The sequence below is a fragment of the Muscardinus avellanarius genome (genome assembly GCF_963383645.1).
Source record: "Muscardinus avellanarius genome assembly, chromosome: 19".
Taxonomy (NCBI): domain Eukaryota; kingdom Metazoa; phylum Chordata; class Mammalia; order Rodentia; family Gliridae; genus Muscardinus; species Muscardinus avellanarius.
In genome coordinates, this window is record NC_137805.1 from 45,198,940 (window position 1) to 45,211,593 (window position 12,654).

A 12,654-nucleotide genomic window follows, 5' to 3' on the forward strand; every position below is an offset into this window, starting at 1 on the left:
GAGGGTGTAGCTCGGAGGTCAAATGCCCCTGATTTCCACCTCCAGACCCGCAAACAAACAAACAAACACACAAACAAACAAACGAAATAAAACACGGCTTGGAGGGGGTGCGGCTCTGAGGTAGAATGCCCCTGGGTTCTGTCCCCAGCACCAGAAAAAATAAAATAAATAAACCGGGCCTGGTGGCGCACACCTGTCATCCAAGTTCTCGGGAGGCTGAGACCCGAGGACCGCAGGTTCAAGCGCAGCCTCAACAAGTAGCGAGACGCTCATCAACCTAGCGAGATCCTGTTTCCAAATAAAAATAAAATAGGGCTGCGGATATAGCTCAGAAGTAGAATGTCCCTGGGTTCAACGCTAAAGAAAGAGAAAGAGAAAAAGAGAGAAAGAGAACGAGGGAGGAAGGAAGGACAGACGGAAAGAAGGAAGGCAGGAAGGAAGGGTGGGTCCCGTGTGGCCCAGGGGAGCCTGCCGGTCTGAGTGGCCGGCTGGGGCTCAGGGCTTCGAGCAGCCCGGGGCCGCGTGGGAGCCAGGCTGCCCTCGCAGGCGCACCCGCAGGACCTACCAGAACCTCACCAGAGCCCGGAGCCAAGAGCCGGGGCCCGAAACAGTTTCCATCACATTCAGCAGGATACCAGAGTGCCAGCTGAGGCTGTCCGCGAACTGCGATCCTCCTGTCTCAGCCTCCCAAACGCCGGGCTTACAAGCGTGTGCCACCACGCCCGGCTGTATTCTTTATTTGGTAACAGGGTCTCACAAGTTGCTGAGAGCCTCGCTAAGTAGCTGAGGCTGGCTTCGAACCTGCGTGATCCTCCTGTCTCAGCCTCCCAAGCGCAGGGATTACGAGTATGCGTCACCATGCCCGGCCGATGTGCTTGTTTTAAAACAGGGTTTCCGCGGCAGGGGGCTGGGGGGGGGGGGGGGCGCACGCTTCTAATCCCCACGCTTGGGAGGCTGAGACAGGAGGAGGATCGCACAGGTTAGAAGCCAGCCTCAGCTACTTAGTGAGGCTCTCAGCAACTTAGTGAGACCCTGTTTCCAAATAAAGTATAAAATAGGTTAGGTCTGGGAGTATAGCCCAGAGGTAGAAAGCACCTGGGTTCCACCCCCAGTGTCACCAAAAAAAAAAATTAAATAAATAAATAAATAAATAAATAAATAAATAAATAAAGCAGAGTTTCCCTAAGTTGTGGAGAGTCAGGGTTGTTGGTCTTGAACCGGGACCCTCCCAGGATTACAGGTGTGCGCACGCACGACGTCCTGCTATCCGACGGTTTTATTCACCAGGCACTGGCGGCGTGGGCGGAGGACGCCTGTGTGTCCAGCCAGATTCCTGTGCCTCATACACGTACCTGTCCCCCGGCCTCTGGCCAGACGCCGGGCACCTTGTCTTTCCCCCGGATCCAGTGGTGAATGGCTTCTGCTGGCTGGTCCCAGTTGATCTGTGGGGACAGAATGCGCTCAGCTGTCTTTCCTGTCCTCTCCCTGCCAGGACAGTGGGTGGAGCCCCGAGGAGGGGCCCCGGCTTCCTCCTGCACCCCGAGTGCCCGAGCTGGCGCGCCTGCCCCTTGGCCTCTCACAGTTGAACAGACCCCAGAATGGCTTTGGAAAGAGACTGCCTACTGTACGTTTGATTTCGATGGTACTGGGGATTGGGTCCAGATGTGTTCTGCCCCTGAGCTAGAGCCACAGCCCCTTGTCTATGTCTTCTTTACAAATAGGCTTTCTCTAGGTTGCTGAGAATCTAAGTTGCTGAGGCTGGACTTGAACCTGTGATCCTCCAGTCCCAGCCTCCCACATCCTAGCTGATTTCACACACACACACACATATATATATATATATATATATATATATATATATATTTTAGTACTAGAGATGGAACCCAGGAGCATTCTACCTCCGAGCTACCATACCACCAGCCCTATTTTTCACTCTTTACTATTTTATAAGGGAGGGTCCTGCTAGGCGTGGTAGCACACGCTTGTAATCCCCGCGCTTGGGAGGCTGAAGACAGGAGAATCGCACAGATTCGGAGCCAGACTCGGCTACTTAGTGAGGCTCTCGGTAACTTAGTGAGGCCCTGTTTCCAAATAAAAATAGAAAATAGGACTGGGAGTAGAGCCCAGAGGTAGAAAGCCCCCGGGTTCCACCCCCAGGACCACATAAACAAACAAATAATGAAAGGGAGGGCCTCACTGAGTAGCCGAGGCTGTCCGCGAACCGCGATCCTCCGGTCTCAGCCTCCCGCATGCATGCTGGGTTGCAAGCGGCGCCCCCACGCCCGGCTCTGCCGTGTTTCTTCTGGGCTCGGCCTCCGTGAGGGAGGCGCCGCCGGGGACGCGCGGGCTGCGGCCGGCCAGGGAGCGGGAGCCGAGGCCGCCTCCGCCGCGGCCTCGCACTCGGACAACACAGCTCCCGCCGCCGGCCTCGCGACGCCCGAGCCGCGCCCGCCAACCAGGACGCTCCACGTCAGCGGCGCCGCGGAGAGGCCCCGCCCCCGCCAGCGGAGCATGGGCACACGCCGACCACGCCCCGCGGCCACGCCCCCCGAGGACCACGCCCCCTGCGGGAACTCTTTGATTTTGATTTTGATTTTTTACTTATCCTTTCCTTTGAAGCAGGGTCTCACTGAGCTGCGGAGGGCCTCACTAGGTAGCTGAGGCTGTCCGCGAACCGTGATCCTCTGGTCTCAGCCTCCCGAATGCTGGGGTTACAAGCGTGCGCCACCACGCCCGGCTTAAATCCTATCTCTTTTGACACCCTGAAGGCTCCCTCTTTCCTTCCTTCCTTCCTTCCTTCCTTCCTTCCTTCCTTTTTTCTTCCTTCCGTTTTTTCTTTTTTGTAGGACTGGGGATTGAACTCAGGAGCATTCCACCTCTGAGCTCCACCCCCAGCCCTGTTTTACTTTATGTGGAAACAGGGTCTCACTACTTGCTGAAGCTGGCCTCGAACCTGCGATCCCGATCCTCCAGACTCAGCCTCCCAAGTTCTGGGATCACAGGCGTGCGCCGTCACGCCTGGCTTTCTCCTAGTTTCTCAGAGCAGCCCAGGGCCTTCCTGTGGGGACTTCAGCTAAGAATGGGAACCCGGTGACCTTGGGCCAACAGCACAGACAGGCGACAGGCAGCAAGTCCTTACCATTTTGCCATCGTTCCCGAAGAGGAGGAGGCCCGCCTTGGTGACCAGGCCTGGCCGACTGGCCCGGGGGCGGACGGAGCTCAGCGTGGAGTTAAAGAAAGTCAGCTTCTGTGGAGAGAAGAAAACGCACGCCTGTCATCCCAGTACTCAGGAGGCTGGGACGGGAGAATCCCAGATTCAAAGCCAGCCTCCGCAACTTAGCGAGAGAGACCCTGTTTCCAAGTAAAAAATGAAACACGGCCGGGTGTGGTGACGCACGCTTGTAATCCCAGCATTTGGGAGGCTGAGACTGGAGGATCCGCCTCAGCTACTTAGTGAGGCCCTCTGCAAGTCAGTGAGATCCGGTTTCAAAAGAATAAAAAAGAAAAGAAATAGGGCAGAGGGTGTAGCTCGGAGGTCAAATGCCCCTGATTTCCACCTCCAGACCCGCAAACAAACAAACAAACACACAAACAAACAAACGAAATAAAACACGGCTTGGAGGGGGTGCGGCTCTGAGGTAGAATGCCCCTGGGTTCTGTCCCCAGCACCAGAAAAAATAAAATAAATAAACCGGGCCTGGTGGCGCACACCTGTCATCCAAGTTCTCGGGAGGCTGAGACCCGAGGACCGCAGGTTCAAGCGCAGCCTCAACAAGTAGCGAGACGCTCATCAACCTAGCGAGATCCTGTTTCCAAATAAAAATAAAATAGGGCTGCGGATATAGCTCAGAAGTAGAATGTCCCTGGGTTCAACGCTAAAGAAAGAGAAAGAGAAAAAGAGAGAAAGAGAACGAGGGAGGAAGGAAGGACAGACGGAAAGAAGGAAGGCAGGAAGGAAGGGTGGGTCCCGTGTGGCCCAGGGGAGCCTGCCGGTCTGAGTGGCCGGCTGGGGCTCAGGGCTTCGAGCAGCCCGGGGCCGCGTGGGAGCCAGGCTGCCCTCGCAGGCGCACCCGCAGGACCTACCAGAACCTCACCAGAGCCCGGAGCCAAGAGCCGGGGCCCGAAACAGTTTCCATCACATTCAGCAGGATACCAGAGTGCCAGCTGAGGCTGTCCGCGAACTGCGATCCTCCTGTCTCAGCCTCCCAAACGCCGGGCTTACAAGCGTGTGCCACCACGCCCGGCTGTATTCTTTATTTGGTAACAGGGTCTCACAAGTTGCTGAGAGCCTCGCTAAGTAGCTGAGGCTGGCTTCGAACCTGCGTGATCCTCCTGTCTCAGCCTCCCAAGCGCAGGGATTACGAGTATGCGTCACCATGCCCGGCCGATGTGCTTGTTTTAAAACAGGGTTTCCGCGGCAGGGGGCTGGGGGGGGGGGGCGCACGCTTCTAATCCCCACGCTTGGGAGGCTGAGACAGGAGGAGGATCGCACAGGTTAGAAGCCAGCCTCAGCTACTTAGTGAGGCTCTCAGCAACTTAGTGAGACCCTGTTTCCAAATAAAGTATAAAATAGGTTAGGTCTGGGAGTATAGCCCAGAGGTAGAAAGCACCTGGGTTCCACCCCCAGTGTCACCAAAAAAAAAAATTAAATAAATAAATAAATAAATAAATAAATAAATAAATAAAGCAGAGTTTCCCTAAGTTGTGGAGAGTCAGGGTTGTTGGTCTTGAACCGGGACCCTCCCAGGATTACAGGTGTGCGCACGCACGACGTCCTGCTATCCGACGGTTTTATTCACCAGGCACTGGCGGCGTGGGCGGAGGACGCCTGTGTGTCCAGCCAGATTCCTGTGCCTCATACACGTACCTGTCCCCCGGCCTCTGGCCAGACGCCGGGCACCTTGTCTTTCCCCCGGATCCAGTGGTGAATGGCTTCTGCTGGCTGGTCCCAGTTGATCTGTGGGGACAGAATGCGCTCAGCTGTCTTTCCTGTCCTCTCCCTGCCAGGACAGTGGGTGGAGCCCCGAGGAGGGGCCCCGGCTTCCTCCTGCACCCCGAGTGCCCGAGCTGGCGCGCCTGCCCCTTGGCCTCTCACAGTTGAACAGACCCCAGAATGGCTTTGGAAAGAGACTGCCTACTGTACGTTTGATTTCGATGGTACTGGGGATTGGGTCCAGATGTGTTCTGCCCCTGAGCTAGAGCCACAGCCCCTTGTCTATGTCTTCTTTACAAATAGGCTTTCTCTAGGTTGCTGAGAATCTAAGTTGCTGAGGCTGGACTTGAACCTGTGATCCTCCAGTCCCAGCCTCCCACATCCTAGCTGATTTCACACACACACACATATATATATATATATATATATATATATATATATATATATATATATATATATATTTTAGTACTAGAGATGGAACCCAGGAGCATTCTACCTCCGAGCTACCATACCACCAGCCCTATTTTTCACTCTTTACTATTTTATAAGGGAGGGTCCTGCTAGGCGTGGTAGCACACGCTTGTAATCCCCGCGCTTGGGAGGCTGAAGACAGGAGAATCGCACAGATTCGGAGCCAGACTCGGCTACTTAGTGAGGCTCTCGGTAACTTAGTGAGGCCCTGTTTCCAAATAAAAATAGAAAATAGGACTGGGAGTAGAGCCCAGAGGTAGAAAGCCCCCGGGTTCCACCCCCAGGACCACATAAACAAACAAATAATGAAAGGGAGGGCCTCACTGAGTAGCCGAGGCTGTCCGCGAACCGCGATCCTCCGGTCTCAGCCTCCCGCATGCATGCTGGGTTGCAAGCGGCGCCCCCACGCCCGGCTCTGCCGTGTTTCTTCTGGGCTCGGCCTCCGTGAGGGAGGCGCCGCCGGGGACGCGCGGGCTGCGGCCGGCCAGGGAGCGGGAGCCGAGGCCGCCTCCGCCGCGGCCTCGCACTCGGACAACACAGCTCCCGCCGCCGGCCTCGCGACGCCCGAGCCGCGCCCGCCAACCAGGACGCTCCACGTCAGCGGCGCCGCGGAGAGGCCCCGCCCCCGCCAGCGGAGCATGGGCACACGCCGACCACGCCCCGCGGCCACGCCCCCCGAGGACCACGCCCCCTGCGGGAACTCTTTGATTTTGATTTTGATTTTTTACTTATCCTTTCCTTTGAAACAGGGTCTCACTGAGCTGCGGAGGGCCTCACTAGGTAGCTGAGGCTGTCCGCGAACCGTGATCCTCTGGTCTCAGCCTCCCGAATGCTGGGGTTACAAGCGTGCGCCACCACGCCCGGCTTAAATCCTATCTCTTTTGACACCCTGAAGGCTCCCTCTTTCCTTCCTTCCTTCCTTCCTTCCTTCCTTCCTTCCTTCCTTCCTTCCTTTTTTCTTCCTTCCGTTTTTTCTTTTTTGTAGGACTGGGGATTGAACTCAGGAGCATTCCACCTCTGAGCTCCACCCCCAGCCCTGTTTTACTTTATGTGGAAACAGGGTCTCACTACTTGCTGAAGCTGGCCTCGAACCTGCGATCCCGATCCTCCAGACTCAGCCTCCCAAGTTCTGGGATCACAGGCGTGCGCCGTCACGCCTGGCTTTCTCCTAGTTTCTCAGAGCAGCCCAGGGCCTTCCTGTGGGGACTTCAGCTAAGAATGGGAACCCGGTGACCTTGGGCCAACAGCACAGACAGGCGACAGGCAGCAAGTCCTTACCATTTTGCCATCGTTCCCGAAGAGGAGGAGGCCCGCCTTGGTGACCAGGCCTGGCCGACTGGCCCGGGGGCGGACGGAGCTCAGCGTGGAGTTAAAGAAAGTCAGCTTCTGTGGAGAGAAGAAAACGCACGCCTGTCATCCCAGTACTCAGGAGGCTGGGACGGGAGAATCCCAGATTCAAAGCCAGCCTCCGCAACTTAGCGAGAGAGACCCTGTTTCCAAGTAAAAAATGAAACACGGCCGGGTGTGGTGACGCACGCTTGTAATCCCAGCATTTGGGAGGCTGAGACTGGAGGATCCGCCTCAGCTACTTAGTGAGGCCCTCTGCAAGTCAGTGAGATCCGGTTTCAAAAGAATAAAAAAGAAAAGAAATAGGGCAGAGGGTGTAGCTCGGAGGTCAAATGCCCCTGATTTCCACCTCCAGACCCGCAAACAAACAAACAAACACACAAACAAACAAACGAAATAAAACACGGCTTGGAGGGGGTGCGGCTCTGAGGTAGAATGCCCCTGGGTTCTGTCCCCAGCACCAGAAAAAATAAAATAAATAAACCGGGCCTGGTGGCGCACACCTGTCATCCAAGTTCTCGGGAGGCTGAGACCCGAGGACCGCAGGTTCAAGCGCAGCCTCAACAAGTAGCGAGACGCTCATCAACCTAGCGAGATCCTGTTTCCAAATAAAAATAAAATAGGGCTGCGGATATAGCTCAGAAGTAGAATGTCCCTGGGTTCAACGCTAAAGAAAGAGAAAGAGAAAAAGAGAGAAAGAGAACGAGGGAGGAAGGAAGGACAGACGGAAAGAAGGAAGGCAGGAAGGAAGGGTGGGTCCCGTGTGGCCCAGGGGAGCCTGCCGGTCTGAGTGGCCGGCTGGGGCTCAGGGCTTCGAGCAGCCCGGGGCCGCGTGGGAGCCAGGCTGCCCTCGCAGGCGCACCCGCAGGACCTACCAGAACCTCACCAGAGCCCGGAGCCAAGAGCCGGGGCCCGAAACAGTTTCCATCACATTCAGCAGGATACCAGAGTGCCAGCTGAGGCTGTCCGCGAACTGCGATCCTCCTGTCTCAGCCTCCCAAACGCCGGGCTTACAAGCGTGTGCCACCACGCCCGGCTGTATTCTTTATTTGGTAACAGGGTCTCACAAGTTGCTGAGAGCCTCGCTAAGTAGCTGAGGCTGGCTTCGAACCTGCGTGATCCTCCTGTCTCAGCCTCCCAAGCGCAGGGATTACGAGTATGCGTCACCATGCCCGGCCGATGTGCTTGTTTTAAAACAGGGTTTCCGCGGCAGGGGGCTGGGGGGGGGGGGCGCACGCTTCTAATCCCCACGCTTGGGAGGCTGAGACAGGAGGAGGATCGCACAGGTTAGAAGCCAGCCTCAGCTACTTAGTGAGGCTCTCAGCAACTTAGTGAGACCCTGTTTCCAAATAAAGTATAAAATAGGTTAGGTCTGGGAGTATAGCCCAGAGGTAGAAAGCACCTGGGTTCCACCCCCAGTGTCACCAAAAAAAAAAATTAAATAAATAAATAAATAAATAAATAAATAAATAAATAAAGCAGAGTTTCCCTAAGTTGTGGAGAGTCAGGGTTGTTGGTCTTGAACCGGGACCCTCCCAGGATTACAGGTGTGCGCACGCACGACGTCCTGCTATCCGACGGTTTTATTCACCAGGCACTGGCGGCGTGGGCGGAGGACGCCTGTGTGTCCAGCCAGATTCCTGTGCCTCATACACGTACCTGTCCCCCGGCCTCTGGCCAGACGCCGGGCACCTTGTCTTTCCCCCGGATCCAGTGGTGAATGGCTTCTGCTGGCTGGTCCCAGTTGATCTGTGGGGACAGAATGCGCTCAGCTGTCTTTCCTGTCCTCTCCCTGCCAGGACAGTGGGTGGAGCCCCGAGGAGGGGCCCCGGCTTCCTCCTGCACCCCGAGTGCCCGAGCTGGCGCGCCTGCCCCTTGGCCTCTCACAGTTGAACAGACCCCAGAATGGCTTTGGAAAGAGACTGCCTACTGTACGTTTGATTTCGATGGTACTGGGGATTGGGTCCAGATGTGTTCTGCCCCTGAGCTAGAGCCACAGCCCCTTGTCTATGTCTTCTTTACAAATAGGCTTTCTCTAGGTTGCTGAGAATCTAAGTTGCTGAGGCTGGACTTGAACCTGTGATCCTCCAGTCCCAGCCTCCCACATCCTAGCTGATTTCACACACACACACATATATATATATATATATATATATATATATATATATATATATATATATTTTAGTACTAGAGATGGAACCCAGGAGCATTCTACCTCCGAGCTACCATACCACCAGCCCTATTTTTCACTCTTTACTATTTTATAAGGGAGGGTCCTGCTAGGCGTGGTAGCACACGCTTGTAATCCCCGCGCTTGGGAGGCTGAAGACAGGAGAATCGCACAGATTCGGAGCCAGACTCGGCTACTTAGTGAGGCTCTCGGTAACTTAGTGAGGCCCTGTTTCCAAATAAAAATAGAAAATAGGACTGGGAGTAGAGCCCAGAGGTAGAAAGCCCCCGGGTTCCACCCCCAGGACCACATAAACAAACAAATAATGAAAGGGAGGGCCTCACTGAGTAGCCGAGGCTGTCCGCGAACCGCGATCCTCCGGTCTCAGCCTCCCGCATGCATGCTGGGTTGCAAGCGGCGCCCCCACGCCCGGCTCTGCCGTGTTTCTTCTGGGCTCGGCCTCCGTGAGGGAGGCGCCGCCGGGGACGCGCGGGCTGCGGCCGGCCAGGGAGCGGGAGCCGAGGCCGCCTCCGCCGCGGCCTCGCACTCGGACAACACAGCTCCCGCCGCCGGCCTCGCGACGCCCGAGCCGCGCCCGCCAACCAGGACGCTCCACGTCAGCGGCGCCGCGGAGAGGCCCCGCCCCCGCCAGCGGAGCATGGGCACACGCCGACCACGCCCCGCGGCCACGCCCCCCGAGGACCACGCCCCCTGCGGGAACTCTTTGATTTTGATTTTGATTTTTTACTTATCCTTTCCTTTGAAACAGGGTCTCACTGAGCTGCGGAGGGCCTCACTAGGTAGCTGAGGCTGTCCGCGAACCGTGATCCTCTGGTCTCAGCCTCCCGAATGCTGGGGTTACAAGCGTGCGCCACCACGCCCGGCTTAAATCCTATCTCTTTTGACACCCTGAAGGCTCCCTCTTTCCTTCCTTCCTTCCTTCCTTCCTTCCTTCCTTCCTTCCTTCCTTTTTTCTTCCTTCCGTTTTTTCTTTTTTGTAGGACTGGGGATTGAACTCAGGAGCATTCCACCTCTGAGCTCCACCCCCAGCCCTGTTTTACTTTATGTGGAAACAGGGTCTCACTACTTGCTGAAGCTGGCCTCGAACCTGCGATCCCGATCCTCCAGACTCAGCCTCCCAAGTTCTGGGATCACAGGCGTGCGCCGTCACGCCTGGCTTTCTCCTAGTTTCTCAGAGCAGCCCAGGGCCTTCCTGTGGGGACTTCAGCTAAGAATGGGAACCCGGTGACCTTGGGCCAACAGCACAGACAGGCGACAGGCAGCAAGTCCTTACCATTTTGCCATCGTTCCCGAAGAGGAGGAGGCCCGCCTTGGTGACCAGGCCTGGCCGACTGGCCCGGGGGCGGACGGAGCTCAGCGTGGAGTTAAAGAAAGTCAGCTTCTGTGGAGAGAAGAAAACGCACGCCTGTCATCCCAGTACTCAGGAGGCTGGGACGGGAGAATCCCAGATTCAAAGCCAGCCTCCGCAACTTAGCGAGAGAGACCCTGTTTCCAAGTAAAAAATGAAACACGGCCGGGTGTGGTGACGCACGCTTGTAATCCCAGCATTTGGGAGGCTGAGACTGGAGGATCCGCCTCAGCTACTTAGTGAGGCCCTCTGCAAGTCAGTGAGATCCGGTTTCAAAAGAATAAAAAAGAAAAGAAATAGGGCAGAGGGTGTAGCTCGGAGGTCAAATGCCCCTGATTTCCACCTCCAGACCCGCAAACAAACAAACAAACACACAAACAAACAAACGAAATAAAACACGGCTTGGAGGGGGTGCGGCTCTGAGGTAGAATGCCCCTGGGTTCTGTCCCCAGCACCAGAAAAAATAAAATAAATAAACCGGGCCTGGTGGCGCACACCTGTCATCCAAGTTCTCGGGAGGCTGAGACCCGAGGACCGCAGGTTCAAGCGCAGCCTCAACAAGTAGCGAGACGCTCATCAACCTAGCGAGATCCTGTTTCCAAATAAAAATAAAATAGGGCTGCGGATATAGCTCAGAAGTAGAATGTCCCTGGGTTCAACGCTAAAGAAAGAGAAAGAGAAAAAGAGAGAAAGAGAACGAGGGAGGAAGGAAGGACAGACGGAAAGAAGGAAGGCAGGAAGGAAGGGTGGGTCCCGTGTGGCCCAGGGGAGCCTGCCGGTCTGAGTGGCCGGCTGGGGCTCAGGGCTTCGAGCAGCCCGGGGCCGCGTGGGAGCCAGGCTGCCCTCGCAGGCGCACCCGCAGGACCTACCAGAACCTCACCAGAGCCCGGAGCCAAGAGCCGGGGCCCGAAACAGTTTCCATCACATTCAGCAGGATACCAGAGTGCCAGCTGAGGCTGTCCGCGAACTGCGATCCTCCTGTCTCAGCCTCCCAAACGCCGGGCTTACAAGCGTGTGCCACCACGCCCGGCTGTATTCTTTATTTGGTAACAGGGTCTCACAAGTTGCTGAGAGCCTCGCTAAGTAGCTGAGGCTGGCTTCGAACCTGCGTGATCCTCCTGTCTCAGCCTCCCAAGCGCAGGGATTACGAGTATGCGTCACCATGCCCGGCCGATGTGCTTGTTTTAAAACAGGGTTTCCGCGGCAGGGGGCTGGGGGGGGGGGGGGCGCACGCTTCTAATCCCCACGCTTGGGAGGCTGAGACAGGAGGAGGATCGCACAGGTTAGAAGCCAGCCTCAGCTACTTAGTGAGGCTCTCAGCAACTTAGTGAGACCCTGTTTCCAAATAAAGTATAAAATAGGTTAGGTCTGGGAGTATAGCCCAGAGGTAGAAAGCACCTGGGTTCCACCCCCAGTGTCACCAAAAAAAAAAATTAAATAAATAAATAAATAAATAAATAAATAAATAAATAAAGCAGAGTTTCCCTAAGTTGTGGAGAGTCAGGGTTGTTGGTCTTGAACCGGGACCCTCCCAGGATTACAGGTGTGCGCACGCACGACGTCCTGCTATCCGACGGTTTTATTCACCAGGCACTGGCGGCGTGGGCGGAGGACGCCTGTGTGTCCAGCCAGATTCCTGTGCCTCATACACGTACCTGTCCCCCGGCCTCTGGCCAGACGCCGGGCACCTTGTCTTTCCCCCGGATCCAGTGGTGAATGGCTTCTGCTGGCTGGTCCCAGTTGATCTGTGGGGACAGAATGCGCTCAGCTGTCTTTCCTGTCCTCTCCCTGCCAGGACAGTGGGTGGAGCCCCGAGGAGGGGCCCCGGCTTCCTCCTGCACCCCGAGTGCCCGAGCTGGCGCGCCTGCCCCTTGGCCTCTCACAGTTGAACAGACCCCAGAATGGCTTTGGAAAGAGACTGCCTACTGTACGTTTGATTTCGATGGTACTGGGGATTGGGTCCAGATGTGTTCTGCCCCTGAGCTAGAGCCACAGCCCCTTGTCTATGTCTTCTTTACAAATAGGCTTTCTCTAGGTTGCTGAGAATCTAAGTTGCTGAGGCTGGACTTGAACCTGTGATCCTCCAGTCCCAGCCTCCCACATCCTAGCTGATTTCACACACACACACACATATATATATATATATATATATATATATATATATATATATATATATATTAGTACTAGAGATGGAACCCAGGAGCATTCTACCTCCGAGCTACCATACCACCAGCCCTATTTTTCACTCTTTACTATTTTATAAGGGAGGGTCCTGCTAGGCGTGGTAGCACACGCTTGTAATCCCCGCGCTTGGGAGGCTGAAGACAGGAGAATCGCACAGATTCGGAGCCAGACTCGGCTACT